General features: G+C 38.7%; 1 long non-coding RNA gene across 1 annotated transcript; it reads right to left on the bottom strand.

Annotated features, from left to right (window-relative positions):
• Positions 1-7,417: 7,417 nt before the first annotated feature.
• LOC131495403 (uncharacterized) lies at positions 7,418-23,685 on the bottom strand. Its single transcript, XR_009253927.1, has 3 exons — positions 23,639-23,685; positions 22,215-22,427; positions 7,418-8,490 (listed from the first exon to the last, which is right to left on the bottom strand). It is a non-coding gene; the product is annotated as an uncharacterized LOC131495403 (long non-coding RNA).
• Between the last annotated feature and the right edge of the window lie 366 nt (positions 23,686-24,051).

The following is a 24,051-nucleotide window of genomic DNA, read 5'->3' as shown; positions in this document are numbered from 1 at the left end:
ATTTTTTACTATATTTTTTATGTAAATTTTTTCAAATTCTATTTTACTTCCATCATTTTATTTTAGTCTACTTCAGTGTATTCACCTTTTCAAATTTTCAAACAATTTCCTTTTTTTCTTTCTTTCTTTTTTTTCTTTTTTCTTCTTTTCTTTTTCTTGAGTGCAGAAAGATAAACACTTCATTTTTACTTTCAATTTATATTAAAAATATTTTTATTTAATTTTTTACTATATTTTTTGTTTTTATGTAAATTTTTTCAAATTCTATTTTACTTCCATCATTTTATTTTAATCTACTACAGTGTACTCACTTTTTCAAATTTTCAAATGATTTCTTTTATCTTTTCTTTTTTTACCTCTTTTATTTTTTTCATTTCTTTTCTTTATTCTTAAATATATAAAAATAAAAACTTCATACTTATTTTTTTATTAAAAATATTTTCTTTAATTTTTTTCTACTATATTCATTACTTTTCTGTATATTTTTTCAAATTCTATTTTACCCCCATCATCTCATTTTAGTCTACTTCAGTGTATTCATTTTTTCAAATTCTCAAACGATTTCCTTTTTTTTCTTCCCCCCCCTTTTTTTTCCTCTAATCTGTCAAACCACTTTCAACACCCAAACCAAAACACACCTAGGATCTAGCATCATCTATTCGATTTTTGTGTGTGGGTGTGTTTTTAATTTTTAATTTTAATATTTTTTAATTTTAATTTTTTTAATTTCAAATTTTCTACTTCATTAATCCCTTTTCTCCCTTCAAGATGACAAAACGAAGGAATTCACCCCAAAAGAAAGAGCACGAAGGAACAACAGGCAGGGATTTAACCAACACAGATACAAGCAAGATGTCTGAACCAGAATTTAGAATCACGATAATAAGAATGCTAGCTGGAGTGGAAAATAGATTAGAATTCCTTTGTGCAGAGATAAAAGAAGTAAAAAATAGCCAGAATGATATTAAAAATGCTACAATTGAGCTGCAATCATGGATGGATGCAGCAGCGCCAAGGATGGATGAAGCAGAACAGAGAATCAGTGATATAGAGGACAAACTTATAGAGAATAATGAAGCAGAAAAAAAGAGAGAGATTAAGGCAAAAGAGCACGATTTAAGAATTAAAGAAATCAGTGACTCACTAAAAAGGAACAACATCAGAATCATAGGGGTCCCAGAAGAGGAAGAGAAAGAAATAGGGGTAGAAGGGTTATGTGAACAAATCATAGCAGAAAACTTTCCTTACCTGGGGAAAGACACAGACATCAAAATCCAGGAAGCACAGAGGACCCCCAGTAGATTCAACAAAAACCAACCATCAACAAGGCATCTCATACTCAAATTCAAAAATACTCAGGCAAGGAGAGAATCATGAAAGCAGCAAGGGAAAAAAAGTCCATAACCTACAAGGGAAGACAGATCAGGTTTGCAGCAGACCTATCCATAGAAACTTGGCAGGCCAGAAAGGAGTGGCAGGATATATTCAATGTGCTGAATCAGAAAAATATGCAGCCAAGAATTCTTTATCCACCAAGACTGTCATTCAAAATAGAAGGAGAGATCAAAAGTTTCCCAGCCAAACAAAAATTAAAGGAGTTTGTGACCACTAAACCAGCCCTGCAAGAAATTTTAAGGGGGACTTTCTGAGGGGAGGAAAGATGAAGATAGATAGATAGATAGATAGATAGATAGATAGATAGATAGATAGAAGGAAATACCAAAAGCAACAAAGATTAGAAAGGACCAGAGAACACCACCAGAAACTCCATTTCTACAAGCATCATAATGGCAATAAATTCGTATCTTTCAGTACTCACTCTAAATGTCAATGGACTCAATGCTCCAATCAAAAGACATAGGGTAACAGAATGGATAAGAAAACAAGATTCATCTATATGCTTTTTACAAGAGACCCACTTTAGACCTAAAGACACCTTCAGATTAAAAATAAGGGGATGGAGAACCATCTATCATGCTAATGGTCAAAAAACGAAAGCCAGAGTAGCCATACTTATATCAGACAATCTAGACTTTAAAATAAAGACTTTATCAAGAGATGCAGGGGGCATTATATCATAAGGGGTCTATCCACCAAGAAGACCTAACAATTGTAAACACTTATGCACCAAATGTGGGAGAACCCAAATATATAAATCAATTAATCACAAACATAAAGAAACTCATCAATAGTAATACCATAATAGTAGGAGACTTCAACACCCCACTCACGGCAATGGACAGATCATCTAATCAAAAAATCAACAAGGAAACAATGGCTTTGAATGACACACTGGACCAGATGGACTTAACAGATATATTCAGAACATTTCATCCTAAAGCAGCAGAATATACATTCTTCTCCAGTGCACATGGAACGTTCTCCAGAATAGACCATATACTGGGACACAAATCAGCCCTAAGTAAGTACAAAAAGATCGAGATCATACCGTGCATATTTTCAGACCACAATGCTATGAAACTCGAAATCAACCACAAGAAAAAATTTGGAAAGGTAACAAATACTTGGAGACTGAAGAACATCCTACTAAAGAATGAATGGGCTAACCAAGCAGTTAAAGACAAAATTAAAAAGCATATTGAAGTCAGTGAAAATGATAACACCACAACCCAAAACCTCTGGGATGCAGCAAAGGTGGTCATAAGAGGAAAATATATAGTAATCCAGGCCTTCCTAAAGAAGGAAGATCTCAGATACACAACCTAACTTTATGCCTTAAGGAGCTGGAAAAAGAACAGCAAATAAAACCCAAAACCAGCAGAAGACAGGAAATAATAAAGATTAGAGCAGAAATTAATGCTATTGAAACCAAAAAAAAAAAAAAAACACAGTAGAACAGATCAATGAAACCAGAAGCTGGTTCTTTGAAAGGATCAACAAAATCGATAAACCACTAGCCAGCTTGATCAAAAAGAAAAAGGAAAGGAGCCAAATAAATAAAATCAAGAATGAAAAAGGAGAGATCACAACCAACACAGCAGAAATAAAAACAATAATAAGAGAATATTATGAGCAATTATATGCCAATAAAATGGGTAACCTGGAAGAAATGGACAAATTCCTAGAAACATATACGCTACCAAAACTGAAACAGGAAGAAGTAGAAAATTTGAACAGACACATAACCAGTAAGGAAATCGAATTAGTAATCAAAAATCTCCCAAAAAACAAGAGTCCAGAGCCAGATGGTTTTCCAGGGGAATTCTACCAAACATATACACTATCAAAACTGAAACAGGAAGAAATAGAAAATTTAAACAGACCCATAACCAGTAAGGAAATCGAATTAGTAATCAAAATCTCCCAATAAACAAGAGTCCAGAGCCAGATGGCTTTCCAGGGGAATTCTACCAAACACCTATTCTCTTGAAACTGTTCCAAAAAATAGAAATGGAAGGAAAACTTCCAAACACTTTCTATGAAGCCAGCATTACCTTGATTCCAAAACCAGACAGAGACCTCACTAAAAAGGAGAACTATAGACCAATTTCCCTGATGAACATGGATGCAAAAAATCCTCAACAAGATATTAGCCAACCGGATCCAACAATACATTAAAAAAATTATTCCCCACGACCAAGTGGGATTTCTACCTGGGATGCAGAGCTGGTTCAATATCTGCAAAACATGTGATTCACTACATCAATAAAAGAAAGGACAAGAACCATATGATCCTCTCAATAGATGCAGAGAAAGCATTTGACAAAATACAGCATCCTTTCTTGATAAAAACCCTCAAGAAAGTAGGGATAGAAGGAGCATACCTTGAGATCATAAAAGCCATATATGAACAACTCAATGCTAATATCATCCTCAATGGGGAAAAACTGAGAGCTTCCCCCTAAGGTCAGGAACAAGACAGGGATGTCCACTCTAGCCACTGTTATTCAACATAGTAGTAGAAGTCTTAGCCTCTGCAATCAGACAACACAAAGAAATAAAAGGCATCCAAGTTGGCTAGAAGGAGGTCAAACTTTCACCCTTCACAGATGACATGATACTCTATATGGAAAACTCAAAAGATTCCACCAAAAAACTGCTAGAATTGATTCATGAATTCAGCAAAGTTGCAGGATATAAAATCAATGCAAAGAAATCGGTTGCATTCCTGTCCACCAACAATGAAGCGACAGAAAGAGAAATCAAGGAATCGATCCCATTTACAGTTGCACAAAAAACCATAAAATACATAAGAATAAATCTAACCAAAGAGGTGAAAAATTTATACACTGAAAACTATAGAAAGCTTATGAATGAAATTGAAGAAGACACAAAAAAGTGGAAAAAGATTCCATGCTCCTGGATAGAAAGAACAAATACTGTTAAAATGTCGATACTACCCAAAGCAATCTATATATTCAATACAATCCCTATACAAAGTAACACCAGCATTCTTCACAGAGATAGAACAAATAATCCTAAAATTTGTATGGAACCAGAAAAGACACAAAATAGCCAAAGCGATCTTGAAAAAGAAAACCAAAGCAGGAGGCATCACAATCCCAGACTTCAAGCTATACTACAAAGCTGTAATCATCAAGACAGTATGGTACTGGCACAAGAACAGACACTCAGATCAGTGGAACAGAATAGAGACCCCAGAAATGGACAAACGTATGGCCACCTAATCTTTGACAAAGCAGGAAAGAATATCCAATGGAATAAAGACAGTCTCTTCAGCAAGTGGTGCTGGGAAAACTGGGCAGCGACACGCAGAAGAATGAACCTGGACCACTTTCTTACACCACACACAAAAATAAACTCAAAATGGATGAAAAACCTAAACGTAAGACAGGAAACATCAAAATCCTCAAGGAGAAAGCAGGCAAAAACCTCTTTGATCTTGGCTACAGCAACTTCTTACTCAACACGTCTCCAGAGTCAAGGGAAACAAAAGCAAAAATTAACTACTAGGACCTCATCAAAATAAAAAGCTTCTGCACGGTGAAGGGAACAATCAGCAAAACTAAAAGGCAACCAACGGAATGGGAGAAGACATTTGCAAATGACAAATCAGATAAAGGGTTAGTATCCAAAATCTATAAAGAACTTATCAAACTCAACACCCACAAAACAAATAATCCAGTGAAGAAATGGGCAAAAGACATGAATAGACACTTCTCCAAAGAAGACATCCAGATGGCCAACTCACACATGAAAAAATGCTCCACATCACTCATCATCAGGGAAATAAATCAAAACCACAATGAGATACCACCTCACACCTGTCAGAATGGCTAACATTAACAACTCAAGGAACAACAGATGTTGGCGAGGATGTGGAGAAAGAGGATCTCTTTTGCATTGTTGGTGGGAAGGCAAGCTGGTGCAGCCACTCTGGAAAACAGTATGGAGGTTCCTCAAAAAATTAAAGATAGAACTACCCTATGACCCAGGAATTGCACTACTAGGTATTTATCCAAGGGATACAGGTATGCTATTTTGAAGGGACACATGCACCCAATGTTTATAGCAGCACTATCAACAATAGCCAAAGTATGGAAAGAGCCCAAATGTCCACCGATGGATGAATGGATAAAGAAAATGTGGTATATATATACAATGGAGTATTACTTGGCAATCAAAAATAGTGAAATCTTGGGGCACCTGGGTGGCTCAGTTGGTTGAGCGTCTGACTTTGGCTCAGGTCATGATCTCCCAGTCTTTAAGTTCGAGCCCCATGTCGGGCTCTGTGCTGACAGCTCAGAGCCTGGAGCCTGCTTTTGATTCTGTGTCTCCCTCTCTCTCTGCCCCTCCCCGGCTCATACTCTGTCTCTCTCTCTCTGTCAAAAATAAATAAACATTAAAAAAAAAAAAAAAAAGAATGAAATCTTGCCATTTGCAACTACATGGATGGAACTGGAAGGTATGATGTTAAGTGAAATTAGTCAGAGAAAGACAAAAATCATATGACTTCACTCATATGAAGACTTTAAAAGAAAAAACAGATGAACATAAGGGAAGGGAAACAAAAATAAAAACAGGGAGGGAGACAAAACAGAAGAGACTCATAAATATGGAGAACAAACTGAGGTTTACTAGAGGGGTTGTGGGAGGGGAGATGGGCTAAATGGGTAAGGGGCATTAAGGAATCTACTCCTGAAATCATTGTTGCACTATATGCTAACTAATTTGGATGTAAATTTAAAAAAATAAAAATAAAATAAAAGATTTAAATGATGTGGAATTAATTGTACATATTGCATTTATATAATTTGACACCTCTTGTATGTATATACCTGTGAAACTACTGCCACAATCAAAATAATGAACTTGTCCATTGTCCAAGTTTTCTCATGCTCCTTTGTAGTCACTCCCTGCTGTCTCTCTCTGACCCAGGCAACCACTGATTTGCTTTCAGTCACTATAGACTAGTTTGCATTTTCTAGAATTGTATTTAAATAAATCACACATCCTTTTTTTGTCTGGCTTCTTTCATTTGGTATACTTATTTTGAGGTTCATCTATGTTGTGTGTATCAATATTATATATATATATATATATATATATATATATATATATATATATATATAAAAATTATTGCCCAGTAATAATCCATTGTATGGGTATATCACAATTTATTTATCCATGCACCTAGTGATGGTCTTTTTGGGCTATAGGAGTCAGATTTTTAAACTCAGTTTTGTTTTACTTGAAAGTCTGTGATTTTATCTACAATGTAGCTAAGTATGCTTTGTTATGGACTGAATTGTGCCCCACCCCACCCCAATGTTTATGTTGAAATTCTAACCTTCAATGTGACTATATTGGAGATAGGGCCTTTAAGGAGGTAACTAGGATTAAATGAGATCGTAAATGTGGGGCCTTAATCCAATAGAATTGATGTCCTAATAAGAAGAGGAAGAGGGGCACCTTGGTGGATCAGTTGGTTAAGCGTCCGACTCTTGATCTCAGTTGAAGTCTTGACCTCAAGGTCATGAGTACAAGCTCGGCATTGAGCTCCATGCTAGACATGAAACCTACTTTAAAAAAAAGAAGAAGAGGAAGAGACACCAGCATTTCCTCTCTCTCTCTCTCTCTCTCTGCACAGGAAGAAAGGCCATGTGAAGATACAGTGAGAAGATGACCACTGCAAGCCAGAAAAAGAGGTCTCACCAGAGACTAGCCCTCCTAGCACTTTGATATTGGACTCCCAGCTTCCAGAACTGTGAGAAAATGTCTGTTGTTTAGGCCACCCTGTCTGTGGTATTTTGCTATGGCAACCTAAGCAGACTAATACATGCTTCAAGTGAAAAGATTAATGACTTCTCAGTTCCAACTGGTGCAAAATGAACCCAGTATCTTCCCTCACCAAAATTTGGTCCTCTATTAGCATTGTATGATCTCTCTGAATGGCACCACCATTTTTTTTTAATGTTTATTTATTTCTGAGACAGAGAGAGACAGAGCATGACCGGGAGAGGGGCAGAGAGAGAGGGAGACACAGAATCCGAAGCAGGCTCCAGGCTCTGAGCTGTCAGCATAGAGCCCGACACAGGGCTCGAACTCACAAACCGTAAGATCATGACCTGAGCCGAAGTCGGTCGCTCAAGCAACTGAGCCACCCAGGCACCCCGAACCACCATTTAATCTATCATGGAACCCAAAACCCGGATGCTCTTCTTAACATTTCCCTCTCTCTCACCTGTTCTCCTGTTTTCCAACTCATCTCTCAGTTCTATCATTTCACTTCTGGCTAGTCCTTGAACCCAGCCATTTCTCTTTCCCTCCACAGTCAGCTCTGTACTTGAGATTACCATCTTCCCTTGGACTAGAGTCATAGTGTCCAAACTGATCTCTCCCCATCCACTCCTGCTTCCCTCTAATTCATTCCCGCATAATAGCCAGAGTTTTGATTCATAACCAAAACCAGGTATCACCCTTCTACCACGAACAGTTCCCAATGCTCCTAGAATAAAGACTAAGTTCCCTAACTGGTCTATGAGGCCCTTCATAACTGGCCTCTTTCTGAAGCTTTCCTCTCCCTCATTCTCTGTCCATCAGCCACACTAGCCTTTCCATTCCCTAAATATGCCTATGCCTCCTGGCCACAGAACTTTTTTTCAGGCAATTTCCTCTATCTGGACTCTCTCTACCCTTCTGTTTGACTTTACCGCAATCATCACTTTGCCAGGAAAGCCTTCTGGGACCTCTCTGCCTAGGACAACCAACCTGTTATGCACCTAAAATTACAGTGGTAATTTACATTTGTCTATATGATTCTTTGATTAATATCTGCTTCTCCAGTGCCTAACACACATATAAATATGACAGGAATTCTTATCCTGAGATGCAGAAATCTTTTAGACAGATCCATGGGCGCCCTGAAACTATGTAAAATTCTTCATGCATTGGCTAGCTGTATGTTTTTCTGAAGACATGGGCCACAGCTTATAACATATTCTCATCCATTAGGAGGAAATTAGACTCAGCAGTTGGTCCATTTTCTTATTTCTTGTTAGCCTGGAGCTCCCTGTTTAAAAGCAGAAGAGAAAGGAAAGATGAATACAAAAATTAATGCTATTCTGCATTATAATGCAAATTCCTATCTCCATTGTGTACCAGGGCTGTGTTATATAAAAAAAAATTAGGACAAGGGTTCTTTTCCTCTTTATTGGTACTGCTCTGAAAATTGACGTTTGTCCTTGAGAAATCAATGTGTGTATATGTGCATGATCTGATAATTGTCTCCTAGATCCTTAGAATACTGAATCTCTTTCTGGATTCTAGACTGTACAACTAGATTTAGAGGGGAAAGCCCACCCCTCACCCATGGTATTATTCTAGACTGAAACAACCAAGATGGGGACATGTACTGCTGGGGAATACTCAGATCAATAGGCTACCAGGCAGAAGAAAGAGAATGTGGACTAGAGTGTATGATCCAAACCATTAGCAGTAGAAAAATGAAGGGTATTCTCTAACTGGACAGAGAATACCTTCCTGAGCAGCAAAGTGCAGGTGGGTGAATCCATAATAGATGTAGAGCAACCCTCCTCAGCTTTCACTTTTTCCAGATATGCCAAGGATGGCGATTCTAATGCGTGGGTGAGGGAAATCTAAGGCTTGGGTTGTGCCCTGCGGAAGGAGGCATAGAGAGCTCTGGGAGCACTTATGAGCCGCACTGAAGGAAGGCAGGCTATGCAGGAATGCTTCCCGTAAGAGAGAATATCTGAGTTGTATTTTGGATTAATGACATTTTTCATAAACTGTTTTGCAAAACTAATAGAAATCTTGATGAGCAGAATTTAGGGAACTGAAGCACAGGTAAGTGAATATATTTCCCCAAAGAAAATATGAAGCATATGGTCTGACATCTGATTTGGCAATAGGACAGAATATTTGAAATTGGGACTCGAGAAAAAGAGAGCATATGGTCACTCTAAGCATAGGGTGTAGCTTGGGAAAAGGGTCTAAGGTGTGAGAGGAATGAGCCAAAGAAAGAGTGACCGAAGGCACTGAGATTAAGCAAATGTCTAATGTCATCAACGTTGATTGCAGAGAGTTAAAAATAGAGCTAAGATATAGAGGCCAACCAAGATCCCCTGATGAGTTTCCTGCCCACTCTTCTCTCTCTGGTGTGATTGATACTAACAGCCTCCACCAATGTCCAGCAGGTGGGCTTTAGAACTGGGTAATGATGGATTTTAAGGTAATAAGATACATGAGGGCCAGCAAAAAGCAGCAAAATAGTTGGGAAACAGGCAGCAAATACTGCTATAGAGATACTGACTCCACTTCCTCTGAACTCCCACCTTGAGACAAATACCAGCATTGCAACTGTTTTATTCAATAGTTTAATATGTTCCTCAAGCTTATTTAATATACTCCTCAAATATAAGACTCAAGATGTACTTTTATTTTCAAGTGAGACAACATTTTTAAACCCCTCTCTCACTCTCTCTCTTTCTCAAAATAAATAAGTGAAATTAAAATTTAATATACTTAGCATAATATTAATATGGCACTTCATGGGATAAGAGAAAATAAATTTTGAAAATCTGAGGACTTCTTGAGAAGGGAATAAGAGTGAAAATCAACCAGAAACCTATTTCAGGGAGGAAGAAATTTGTAAAAATTAAATAACTAGGTAGTGATGGCAAAGCAGACAATGACAATTTTTTGGAGGGGTTGATAATTTTCAGAACTTGAGCATACTTTTTTGCATTTCAGAACTAAGTGGTTAATCTCAAACATCCACCTTGAAGAAAATGGGCACTTGATAGGAGCAAATAATTCAAAAAAGAGGGAATACAAGGCCAAAAAATATATTAAAATGTTTAGCCTCCCTACTAACCAGTAAAACGAGATATCCGTTTATCAAACTACAAAGGTTAAAAAGAACAATAATATCAGTGCTATTGAGGGTAGACATCCCAGAGATGAATAATGGGAGCATAATAAGGTAAATTTTCTGGCAAGTACTTTGGCGAAATATAAGAAAATTCTCAAAAATTCTCAAAAATTCTCAAAAATTTTGTTCTCAAAATTGAGCACAAAAATTCTGATGTAAAAATTCCAATATTTATTTTGGGAAAATAAACCTTCAGGGATAGATTATTTAATTTTATTTTTTAAAGTGGGTTTCGCACTCATTGTGCAGCCCAACATAGGGCTTGAACCCTGAGATCAAGACCTGAGCTGAGATCAAGAGCTGGACACTTAACCTATTGAGCCACCCAGGCGCCCCAGATTATATAACTTTTTTTAAAGAATAGTGTTGTGTTTTTAAAGTTTATTTTAAAAAAAACCTCTGACAGTGTGGAGCCCCACACGGGGTTTGAACTCAACAAAACATGAGATCATGACCTGAGCCGAAATCAAGATTTGGATGCTTAACCAACTGAGCCACCCAGGCACCCCAAGATTATATAATTTTTAATAGTCTTGTTGATAAAAACTAAAAGTGTCCAAGAGTTCATTGATGACATGTTATGATACTTCCATACATCGTAAAGTATTCAATCATTTAAAATATCGGTGTACATATACACGGAAAAAAATTCACAGTACTGATAATAAAGCAGGCTTTGAAATAGTGTAAACAGTTTGGCCCCCAATTGTTTTAATGTTTATTTATTTATTTTGAGAGAGAAAGAGAGAGTACTCATGTGCACGTGTGCAAAAGTGGGGGAAGGGGCAGAGAGAGAGGGAGAGAGAATCCCAAGCAGGCTCCGTGTTGTCAACACAGAGCCTAATGTGGGGCTCTATCCCACCAACAGTAAGATCATGACCTGAGCTGAAATCAAGGGTCAGACACTCAACCAGCTGAGCCACTCAGGCACCCTTGACCCCAAATTTTAAAAATTACATAAAAAGAATACCAAAATGGCAGTGGCAGAATCATGGATGCTTATTTCTAGTCATCTTCTTCTGCTTTCTATTTTTCTTTAATAGAGAGGTACTATTTATGCAATAACATTTTCTTAAATGTCTGTTTTTGAGAGAGAGAGCATGCATAAGCAGGGGAGAGGCAGAGAGGGAAAAGGACAGTGGATCCAAACTGGGCTCCATGCTGACAGCAGAAAGCCCCACATGGAGCTTGAACTCATGAACCATGAGATCATGACCTGAGCCGAAGTCGGACGCTTAACCAACTGAGTCACCCAGACACCCCTGTAATAACATTTTAAGAATCATTTGAGGAACAGTGAGTATCCTCACTGAAGGTTTTATCTCCAAAGGACAAAACAATCCAAGCACAGGAGTGTGAGGATGTCATGAAGGAGAAACCGAATGAGAGAGGGATGGTCTAACTATCAGGAGAAATGACGAAGAACTTTACATATGCTCCAAAGATGAATAGTTGAGTGGCTTTTTTTAAGTCACCACTTCCTTGGGGTGCCTGGGTGGCGCAGTCGGTTAAGCGTCCGACTTCAGCCAGGTCACGATCTCGCGGTCTGTGAGTTCGAGCCCCGCGTCAGGCTCTGGGCTGACGGCTCGGAGCCTGGAGCCTGTTTCCGATTCTGTGTCTCCCTCTCTCTCTGCCCCTCCCCCATTCATGCTCTGTCTCTCTCTGTCCCAAAAATAAATTTAAAAAAAACGTTGAAAAAAAATGTTTAAGTCACCACTTCCTTCTATTTTTTTGACTTAAAAATTTTTTTTCTTGGAGAAACAAGCGTTCATAAATTTGGGGGAAGGTGGGGTATGGGATGGGATGGGATGGGGAAATTCAAAGACTTCCTGCCATCAGCTTTACTTCTAAGTGATTGTACATTCTGTCAATGTTTGTTTATCTCACCACCAGGGGAAAATGATTCACAACAGTCTCAACCATGAGAAATATCTCAGGATTTAACAATATGGTAAGAATAATCATTATCGATGCTTTTGCTACACTTTTAAAACATTAAAAGACTTCACTAACATCACATAGGGTTTGTAGTAACCCAAGCAGCTGAATTAACCATCGGGTCATGGTGAAACGTTGGTTTCCAAACTGCCTCCACACAAAGGTGTCTGTTTCAGTGAAGGTTCACCGCAGCAGTAACAGAGACCAACTATCACTGATTTAAGCAGAACGAACAATCGTTAATTAAAATAATATAGGGCTACACCTCCATAATTTTTTTGTAAAAGAAAGGATATTGGGTGGCTCACAGAATTGCTGGAAGGGCTAGACAACCAGGCTTCAAGCTAAACAGCAAAGATGAACTTCCCGTTGTGGTTTTCCTGGGACTGAAAGGTTTTCAGGGATTCAGAGCTGTCCAAGCAAAAACTGAAAAAGTGCTAGGCAAATTGTGACAAGGTGGTCACCCTAGAGCTGGTGCCACAGACATGGAGTACTTGATGCACTTTGGCTGTTAGAAACTGTTGCTTTATAGTAACTGTACTGACACTAGGAAAGACAGTGACAAGGAGAAAGAGAGAAAGAAACAACTTGTATCTTTAACTTGGAATCAAAGGTCGAGCGTAGATGTGTGATTAAATACATGTTTGCACCTTAGCAGCAAGAGAGGCAAAGAAAGTATCTCAGATCTTCTATTTCCATTATGGGAGAAATCTTTGCATGTCACCAAGATTTACAAGGTGAAGAATTCTCTAAATATAGGGAAGCAGGTCGGGTGGCCCAAATAATGACCAATTTCCACTACAGTATCCATTTTTTTAAAAAATCTAAGAACGCGGGGCGCCTGGATGGCGCAGTCGGTTAAGCGTCCGACTTCAGCCAGGTCACGATCTCGCGGTCCGTGAGTTCGAGCCCCGCGTCAGGCTCTGGGCTGATGGCTCGGAGCCTGGAGCCTGTTTCCGACTCTGTGTCTCCCTCTCTCTCTGCCCCTCCCCCGTTCATGCTCTGTCTCTCTCTGTCCCAAAAATAAATAAAAAACGTTGAAAAAAAAAAAATCTAAGAACGCAAAAGCAATCATTCATCTGGTGTATAGTGGTTTCTTTGACTTAAAATTGAGTTTTAAAAGTCAGATTAACAGAATGTTACTGTAATATTATCTTAATTATTTGGCCACACAATGCCTGTTATAAACCTTAATCTATATGATGAACATAATTCTGTATTTGAGTTGTAAACAATTTAATCTTTCTGACTTTTGTGCATCACAAAGGATTGGTTTGTTTCCATTATTTACCCAGGGGAAAAAAATTGTTGCTTCTCTATCATTTCTAATACATCTAGAGGAGACAAATAGTTACCCAAAGGCTACAGTGTTTGCCAAGAAGAGATGGACTTTAATGGAAACCTTTTATCTAGGACAAACCTTAAGAACAGTAATGGACAGTGTGTTCTACATAGCTATTTAGCTTTCACTCTTACATTTGTTGTGGTCAAGTGATTTGAGCAAAGGATTTCAAGTCAGCGCTCATGTATTTTTCTTAGCTATTCATTTCTCTTACAGAATGACCTTGCACAAACCCCTTAAATTTTTTGGTTTTGTCTTTATATACCAAACTATAAAGTGGGAACACCTGTAATTAATCAAAGATTCAACATTTACTGACAGATGGTAACGAATAAAACAATAGAACAAGAATTCTGGTCCTGCTTTTCATGTTGTAGTTGTGAGGTCTTGGCCATGTCACTTAAGTTCTCACGTCTCAGTTTCCTCAATGTATAAATGATAATAATGCCTGCATTATCTACTTCAAAATACAGATGGAACAGCATTTTCGAAAGTATGGAACAGTGAATGCAAAGTATTAGTATTGAATTAATGCCAAAAATGCAGAGTGCTTCCTTTGATTTTACCTAGAAAATATATCTCTGAAAATCAATCCAAAATTATAGAAGCTAATAGACAAGCCCTTTTAAGTTTGTGGTTACTTCTCTGTGGCAGATTTTTAAATAGTAATTATTAATGCAGTTTCCTTTCACTTGCTGTTTCCTAGACTCCAATCTCTCAAAAGTTTTCTGAATTGTATTTGTATTCCCTGAAGTCCTGGGATGCTCTTCTGAGGTTTTTTGTATTTTGTTTTTTGTTTTTTTAAAATCTAAGATGTCCAAGATAAGATTCCATACAGGAGGCAGCTATTACTGCAGCAAAGAGAAGATAGTAGAATTGTTCAACTTAAATAACTGCCCCGTATTGGAGGTATAAAACATAAATTTTGTTTATAATGAGAGGGAACAAATGGAGAGAAGAATCTGTTAGAAGAGGTTTGCTTGACAAAGATGCCATATCTACTTTGTAAAATTACCAAGTGCCATGGGATTAGGAAAGTACTTGCACACCCCCTACGAAGAGCCTCCTTTGTTTCCTTGCTCTCTGGTCCTTTAAATAGTGTCTGGATAATCTCACGTGAACTCTCTGGAGCTGTGAATTTATAGATTAAAAACTGCTGATTTAGGACAGCCGTGTGATTAATCAGGGCACCAGAAATACAAGCAAGCAGGCAGGATGATTATTCTGGCAGCTTCATAATTTGGACTCTTTAGTAAGAAAAAAAGAGCTCAAGCCCACTCCTTTACAAAAGTTCTTATTATATCTCAACCTTCATGTCTAAACCTAAATAGAATTCCTTTCTATTTTTAATACCCTTTCAACAAAGTGAAAGCTGAATCTGTACACCAGTTTTTGTCTTTTATCCATCAGCACTCTGGTCAAAGACCAATTACACTGCCTGTTAATCTCAAGTGGGATAAACCCTTATGACTTTTTCCTCACACCTACTCTAAATGTATTTATCACAAAAATTTGGCGAATGATCTGATTTAGAAGAGGAGGTGCTGCCTGCTTCTCTGGGCGACCTTGGGAAAATCTCTCAGATTCTTTTCCTAGGGAATGTAATATAGTTAATAAAGAACTATGTGATCTGTCTTGCCCACTCAAAACAATTTTGTCGGCTGACTTCTTCACTGAGAGGCAGGACTTATTTGTGAAGTTAAATGTTCAACTCAGTATCACTTAATATGTTAACTAAGAATATAAAGGAATTTGACTCGGGTCTTCGTGGGACTTAACCATGAAAACTCCTACACATTAATACAAGTAAAATGCAAATGATGCCACACTATGCCCCAAAGAAACTATAAAGATGTAGAAGAAATTATCCTTGATCTCAAGGATCTTACAGGCCAGTAATGACTTGCTACAACTGCTGACACATTTTAAAGGGTTCAATTGAGAAAACAACTGAGAGTACTCACCGTGTACAAGACATGGTAGAAAAATAATAATTATTGCAGTGTCCTAAATAATGTCTTTTAAATATTGTGATTACCAATGAACCCTTGTCTTCATTTTTTAAAGTTTTTAATGATTTATTTATTGTTGAGAGAGAAAGCATGAGCAGGGGAGGGGCAGACAGAGAGGGGGGACAGATGATCCGAAGCAGGCTCTCTGCTGGCAGATGTGGGGTTCGAACTTAGGAACCACGAGATCATGACTTGAGCCACCAGGCACCCCTTATCTTCATTTTTTTTTAAAGTGAACAAATTTAACAAGATATATTAAAACAAAGAAGAGTCCTCAGTCCTACCCATCATTCCTCTCATATCAAAGACAATTACTTTCAACTCTAGATGACGTTCCTCCCACGCACCTCTATACTCTAAATACCACGCTTCTATTGCTACACCACGTTCTTTTAGTAGGCATTCTCTATTGGTTTTCCTCACCCCACCACAATTAAACACATACATATACAGTCAGTGTCCCATTCCTCATCATCATAGTATAGTGATTAGATAAATAGATGGTGTTTATATTATTAGATGTATATATATGTTGATAAAAACTGACCTCCATGCTTTGGAACCAAAATATAATGCAAAGACAGAGTTTGGGATGAAGAGGAAAAGTAGCTTTATTGCTTTGCCAGGCAAAGGAGGTTGAAGCAGGCTAAAGCCTTCAAAACTGCAAGCCCACTGGAGGAAGTGGGGAGGGGGCTTTATAGGGAAATACAGGATCTAGCTGGTCTTGATAGGAATTGTGTACTGCCAGCCTCCTTAGTCGTGTCTTCAGGGTAGGACTGGGTTCCTAAAACAAAAGGCTAAGAAGGGAGAAGGCAAGGTTTGCAGAAGAGAAGGAAAAGGTTACTTAGTTTAAAATAATGCTTCTCGAAGCATTAGTGCAGCCATTTTGATTTTTGTTCAACTTTATGCTTTTAAGGCATTTCAATGATGATTTCAGAACAGAGTCAACTATCGTCATTTTTTTTTCCTGCAAATGTTTTGCTTTCCCTGGAGTTAATAATTTTCATGTGTATGTTTGCTTAATTTTCTAACCACTAATTCAGTCAGTCTCTCTTCTGGTTGATAAATATTCTATCAGTTTTATCTTGCTAAATATTTCCATCCCAGGGCCTCTGACCTACTCCAACTTTGACTTGTGGCATAGCTGTTGTCCTAGGATCTCCCTTTGCAAACATCTTGGAGGTTCCTTTCTCTTTTCTCCTAGGGTAGGTCTTTTGTTTTGATGGAACCCAACCTTCAGTAAGTTCATGAGAAAGGACACCTGGGAAGTAAATTTTTTGAGATCTTGCATGTCTGAAAATGTCTTCTTTCCCTCTACATGCATACTGGATATAGAACTAATACATAAATATACAGAGATATAGAATATAGAAGTAATTTTCCCTGGGAATTTTGAGACAATTTCACCATTGCTTTCTGCTTTCCGGTATTACTACTGAGGACTCAAAAGACGTTCTGATTCTTGATCCTTTGTATGAGACCTCTTTTTTCCTTTTTGGAAGTTTGTAGTCTCTTCTCTTCATCTCTTGTGTTCTTAAATTTCATAGTAATGTGTCTGGGTGTGGGTCTTTTTTCATCCCTGGTGGCGCATATACACTGAGTGAGATCTTTCAATCTAAAAACTCATGAGGTTCAGTTCCGGGAAATTTTTGTAAATTATCTTCTTAATGCCTCCCCAATTGTTTTCTTATTTCTCTCTGTCTGAAACTCCTATTATTCAGATATTGGACCTCTTGACCTTGTTCTCTGGATTTTTTTCTTCTCTTATTTCCTAGCCCTTGGTGTTTTTGCTCTACCCTCTGGATGATTCCTCAACTGGATCTTCCAACTCTTCTGTCGAGATTGTCATTTATGCTACCATAACTTTAATTCCAAATAATAATTTTTGCAATCTGAATATTGTTTTTACGTAGCATCTTGTTTCATGAATGTAATATCTTGTATTTAAGTTTTTTCTCTCCTTGCCTCATTGCTATTTCCTCAAACATTCTTCTTTGTATTTATTTATTTGGGATTGTATCTTTCTTTATAAGTTTTCCTCAACTTTCTGTTAATTGTTTGCTCATATTTAAGAGTATGACACTAAAAACTAATTGAAAGCTTTAAGTATCTGGGTGGAACTAGAGAGTATCATGCTAAGTGACATAAGTCAGTCAGAGAAAGACAAATACCATATGACTTGACTCATGTGTGGAATTTAAGAAAGAAAGGGGGAAAAACGGGGAGAGAGAAAGGCAAAACAAGAAATCAACTGTTAACAGGGCACCTGGGTGGCTCAGTCGGGTAAGTGTCAGACTTCGGCTCAGGTCATGATCTCATGGTTCGTGGGTTTGAGCCCCACATCGGGCTCTGTGCTGACAGCTCAGAGCCTGGAGCCTGCTTTAGATTCTGTGTCTCCCCCCACTTCTCTCTCTGCCCCTCCCCCTCTCATGCTCTCTCTCTCTCTCTCCCTCTCTCAAAAATAAATAAACATTAAAAATTAAATTTAAAAAAATAGACTCTTAACTATGAAGAAGAAACTGGTGGTTACTGGAGGGAAGGTGGGTGCAGGGATGGGTGAAGTAGGTGATGGGGATTAAGGAATGCACATGTCATGACACCACTCAATGGTGATGTATGGAAGTGTTGAATCACTGTATTGTACACCTGAAACCAATAAAACACTTAAAATTAAATTAAAAACTTTTTAAATAGAAACCTTTAAGTATGTGTCAGCTCGGAGCTTTAGGGCTGGGCTGTTTGTTGAGGAACCCCCAAACTGATACCTTTAGCTTTCTTCATGGGCTGGTCTGATCCTCAGAGAAGGATCTTCCAATCTGACTGCCAATGTCGGCGTCAGACAAGGTAAGAGAACTCAGCATTCAGATACACTCTCATTCCCACATGTCTGGTGTGTTACCCCACGTTCCACTATGACTGATGACCCTCAGACCAGACACTCTCAGTTTTACCCTCCCCAAAGAAGGAGTCTCTAGTCTATGGTTGGGGCTGGGAATAGATAACCAGCAGTGTGGAGTAAGAAACAAGATTTAGCTATCTGTTCCATCATTAGCTTTCAACTAATCTTCTGTTTTTAACATTCTCCAACTTTTATTTCCATTTCCAGAGGTGCCTGGTCCTGATAACCCCTGGCATTTTAAGCATTTCTGCGATAGAAATCAGTTTATTTCCCCTAGTAGGTTAAGAGCCGACTTTCTCTGGACTCCTCTGAGTAACCACCAACCTGTCTGCTTCATAGCCTATGAAATGTCTTTGATGTTGTTTATTCTCATGTTTAACTAGCTTGTCAGTTTATGGCCTTAAATTTTTTTTAACTAAGTTTTAGTGGAATTTCTGAAGGGAGGAAAATTAGATGCATGTGTTTCCTTTTACTGAGAACCCCCAATTTATTTTTTTACCGAGAGACTAGTGAATCAAAGGAATTTAATCAAAACCAGAGCCATCATAGAGAAGCTATCAAAAACTAACATAGCTCTCCTCTTGTTCCAGCAGGCCCCAATGAAAAGGAAAAAAATGGCATATTACTCCAAAAATGGAGTACAAAAATGGAGGCCTATTAAAATACGGGTAGGCTAAAGCATACTACTAATCAATGAAATCTTTTCTTCCGCAATATTAATTTAGACTGCGCTCTTAGTAAAAATTTGTACCTGCTTTTTTATTAATATACTTATTTTTAGAGCAGTTTTAAGTTTATAGAAAAATTGTACAAAAAGTACAGAGAGTTCCAAATAGCCCTTATTTTCCCCCACATAGTTTCTCCTATTATTAACATCTTGCATTAGTAGGATACATTGTTACAATTTACAAACCAATATTGATATACTACTAAAGTCCATGGTTTCCTTTAAGGTTTCTTCTTTGTGTTAAACAATGTTTTGGGTTTTGAAAACTGCATGTATCCAACATTATCATGTATCCAACATTGCAGTATAATACAGAATAGTTTCACCACCATAAAAATCCCCTTTGCTCTACCTATTCAATCCTCTTTCCCTCTCCCCAAATCACTGGCACCCACTGAGTTTTTTACTGTGTCAATAGTTTTGCCTTTTCTACAGTGTCATGTTGCTCACATTATACAGTATGGAGCCTTTCACACTGGTTTTTAACACTTTCAACATTGCCAGTAACCTTAACTGTTCAGCTAGAGAAACTTCTTTTTCTGGGTCCCTCTTAAAGCTGAGAAACTTTTGTGTTAACCTGAAAATAGGTCAGAGCAGCATATCCATGTGATACACATTACTTCCCAAATCCAAGGGGGTTCACCAAGGACAGTTGTTTCTTGAACAACAGGGGACCTAGGGGTGCCAAGCCCCCACAGAGTCAAAAATCTTTGTATGACTTTTGACTCCCCCCAAACTTAATTATTACCCTACTGTTGACTGGAAGCCTTACCAATAACATAAACAGTCTATTGACACATATTTTGTATTATATATGGTAGTCTTATAATAAAGTAAGCTAGAGAAGAGAAAAAATTAAGAAAATTATAAGGAAGAAGGGCTCCTGGGTGGCTCAGCCAGTTAAGCGTCCGACTTCGGCTCAGATCATGGTCTCGCGGTTCGTGGATTCAAGCCCCACATTGGGCTCTGTGCTGACAGGTCAGAGCCTGGAGCCTGCTTCAGATTCTGCGTCTCCTTCTCTCTCTGTCCCAACCTCGCTAGCGCTCTGTCTCTCAAAAATAAATAAATGTTAAAAAAAATTTTTTAGGGGTGCATGGGTGGCTCATTCGGTTGGGCATCTGACTATAACTTAGGTCACGATCTCATGGTTCATGAGTTCAAGCCCTGCATTGGGCTCTGGGCTGACGGCTCAGAGCCTGGAGCCTGCTTCCAATTCTGTGTCACCCTCTCTCTCTGCCCCTCCCCCATTTGCACTCTGTCTCTCTCTCTTTCAAAAAACGAATAAATGTTTAAAAAAAATTCAAAAAAATTTTTTGAAGAAAATTAAAAGGAAGAGAAAATACATTAACAATACTGGACTATACTAACTGAAAACAATCCATTTATAAGTGGACCAAGGCAGTTCAAACTCGTGTTGTTCAAGGGTCAACTGTCTTGTGTCTCTTTCTTAGTGCTAGAGCAAGTGGCAACCTGATCTTCATTCTAGAGAGAAAATCCCAACTTATCCAGGCTGAAGTGCAAGTAGCTCTGAGCCAGTTGTGCCCAAAGTGTGCTAGATTATAATGTTGTTGAAAGAATAAAGTATGTTAGAAGAACCACAACAGGACTTTGATGCAAAACAAAGCTACGACCCCTTATGTAAAATTATGTAATATACTGGCACCTGAGTGGCTCAGTTGTTTAAGCATCCAACTGTTGGTTTTGGCTCAGGTCATGACCTCACAGTCGTGGGACTGAGCCCCAATTCGAGCTCCATGCTGGGTGTGGAGCCTGCTTGGAATTCTCTCTCCCTCTCTCCCTCTGTCTCTGTCTGTGTCTCTCTCAAAAGATAAAATAAAATTACATAATATATTATATAAAATACAGTAAAAATTTACATATATATAATACATATGTATATTTATTTGGTAACAGCCTGTGGCTTACTATTGATCCCTGAGAGACACTCAATGCATGCCCCGGAGATACCTGGTTTTCATCATGAACTTAGTATCATCTAGCCAGACATAAAGCCAAGCATCAGCACACCATCATCAAGTGGAAACAATGTAAACAAGACTACACCCAAACAGGTGCCAAAGTCACAAAGAAGTTATACATGCAGTGGCTTACACTCCACATGCCTTTTTTCTGACTTCGCTATCAGACCTCCCACATCCTACTTCTGTGACCTCATGGATACTTCCTTAAGATCACTTGCCTCAGGAGAAAAAAAAAATCCAACCAAATTTATAGAAAGCTCTGCACAGTATGGTAGCTCTCACTCTAAATGAACTTCTGTGACATTCAACTCCATTTAGGCGAATGCTGAAGGACAGTGCAAAAGAGATATCCTCGTGGGAAAAATTTCAAGAACTATAAGTCAGTGGGTATTCTGTTTCTTGCAACTGAAAATATCCTACATGATATGAATTTTCCATACAACATTATTTTAGGCTAATGAATTCTGTGAGTCAACAGTTTGACACTCATTCAATTTACAGATCTTGTCTTGCACCCTCCCACCCAGAAGCAGTTGGTGCAAACCCTAAAGAACAGTGACATGGCTATTGAAAACTCAGTTACACTGCCAGCTAGGGGATCATGCTATATTGAGATGGGAAGCAGGGGTGTGGTCCTGCCTGATGAAGTAAATGCTCTATACCCTTGGCAAATATATGGTACACTTTCTCCTCTCCAAGAAACAAAGGAATGAAAATGGGGTTATGCCTCCCACAGATTAACCAAATGGCCCGTGCACAAAGTGTTTTATTTCCTGTCCTGATGACTTGGGGCTCTATTAGTTTAGCAATTTGAATAAATAAGGTAAAAGTACATCCATCAAGGACACAATAACTTTGTGGAGTAGACAGGTAGAAATGTCTTTTAAGCAGGATCACAATTCAGATGAGAAAACAGGACTGGAGACAGCAGTTTGAGACTCATCAGGTACCGGATGTGAAGGTGTAAGAGTACATTAATCTAGACTGAAGAATGAGCAGCCAACCAAAACCTGTGCCTTGGGAAATCCTGCAGTTGGAGGCTGGAGGAGTGGAGAACAGGCTGATGCGGTATCGATAAAAATCAATGAAGCATTTCTAGCTTTAAATGGTACTTGGCTAGCAGCCCCTGATTCAGCCTCTCCCGACTGCTGCCTGAAACACATAAAAAGACAAAGAGAAATTATAAAAGTCATACCAATGCAGATCACAAAAAAATGACAAGCCTCTTGCTGCCAGGAGGAAGACTCCATCTTATAAGGCTGATGAAGTTGGATTCAGAAAAACAATCGGTGGCCCATTCATGCTCTGCATCATTACACAGAGCAGATCTACCCACCTGAAAGAAGACAGGGAGTCTGAGCATCCTTCCCCTGCTGTCAGCTTGCTGACTCAGAAAGTCAGGGTCCATGCAGAGCTGCAGATTGACTGAGCAGCTGGTCCTTCTGTGGAGCCATATCTTTTTGGTTATGGTAATGTTGGAGGCTATCATCTTCCTGCATGCATCTGGAGACTGCAACTTCCAAAAGTTTGTAGGGAAGGATGGGATGGGGATGGAGAGCAGGTGCTAGTTCATCTGTCCTGGCAGATTTGTCCCTATACAAATTTTTGCCTAACAAAATCTATAGGCAGAGTGTTGGTCACATGCTCGCAGGGCTGATGATAGATCAGGAATTCCATTGGTTTGGTTTGTCAGAGAACCAGCTAGTTCCTGTATCTCAGGTAGTGACATTTGGACCACAATGTCCTATCACAGTATAGCAAGGCCACAATGTCCTATCACAGTATAGCAAGGCCATGGAAGACAAAAATCACCGGGAATTACTGTGGACATGGGTGTATTCATCTGGCCTCTAGTTAGAGATCTAAGAGTAGAACGAAAGGAAATCCATATTTCCTGCCTGGGTGTATGACAGATATGTTGGATATAGGTGGGAATATAAAGTGGGAAAACTACCCAAACTAACCTAAGGTCTTAATTCCCTCCAAATCTAGCACTATGAAAAGCTATCACATGCTTGTGTGTTTAATTTCTTCCCGTTAACATCCCTGGCTCTGTCTCCAGAACCTACTAGCTAAGGTCAGTCTTGCCTGAAAATACTTGAAAAAGATCCAGTTCTTGAGTTCATTTTCCCCCACAGATTTCATGTTTCAGATTATTGTTTCTCAAGGCTCCCTAACAAGGCTCGTAGACAGGGCTCCCCTTTGCTCCCTCCCCACAACTGTTGGCCAGTTCTGCCTACAGGCACACAACCTGCCCCCAATCCTGATCCACATTGGGCACCCAAACCCTCTTCTTGCCCAAGAAAGATATGTAAAATAATATAGATAAGGGAGAAGTAACATAATCCAGAAGATTTACCTACCTCTGAAAGTGATTTTCATTTAGAAATCTGTTTGACATCCTAAATAAGAAAGCGAGAAGTTATGGCCTGTACAAAAGAGAATCAGAAGGAACAAAAGAAGAGAAGATGAGATAAAACCCAAACTGAGAGGGGTGCCTGGGTGGCTCAGTCGGTTAAGTGTCCGACTTCGGCTCAGGTCATGATCTCACGGTTCATGGGTTCGAGCTCCGCTTCAGGCTCTGTGCTGGCAGCTCAGAGCCTGGATCCTGCTTCGGATTCTGCCTCTCCCTCTCTCTCTGCCCCTCCCCTGCTCACACTCTGTCTCTCTCTCTCTCTCAAAAATAAATAAAACATTAAAAGTTTTAAAAAAAAAAAACCCAAACTGAGTATTACAAGTATGTCTGAGGAGTAACCCAAAAGAATTTGGACAAAGT

This window comes from Neofelis nebulosa, chromosome 15 (assembly GCF_028018385.1).
Source record: "Neofelis nebulosa isolate mNeoNeb1 chromosome 15, mNeoNeb1.pri, whole genome shotgun sequence".
NCBI lineage: Eukaryota > Metazoa > Chordata > Mammalia > Carnivora > Felidae > Neofelis > Neofelis nebulosa.
This window is presented reverse-complemented; position numbering and strand designations above follow the sequence as displayed.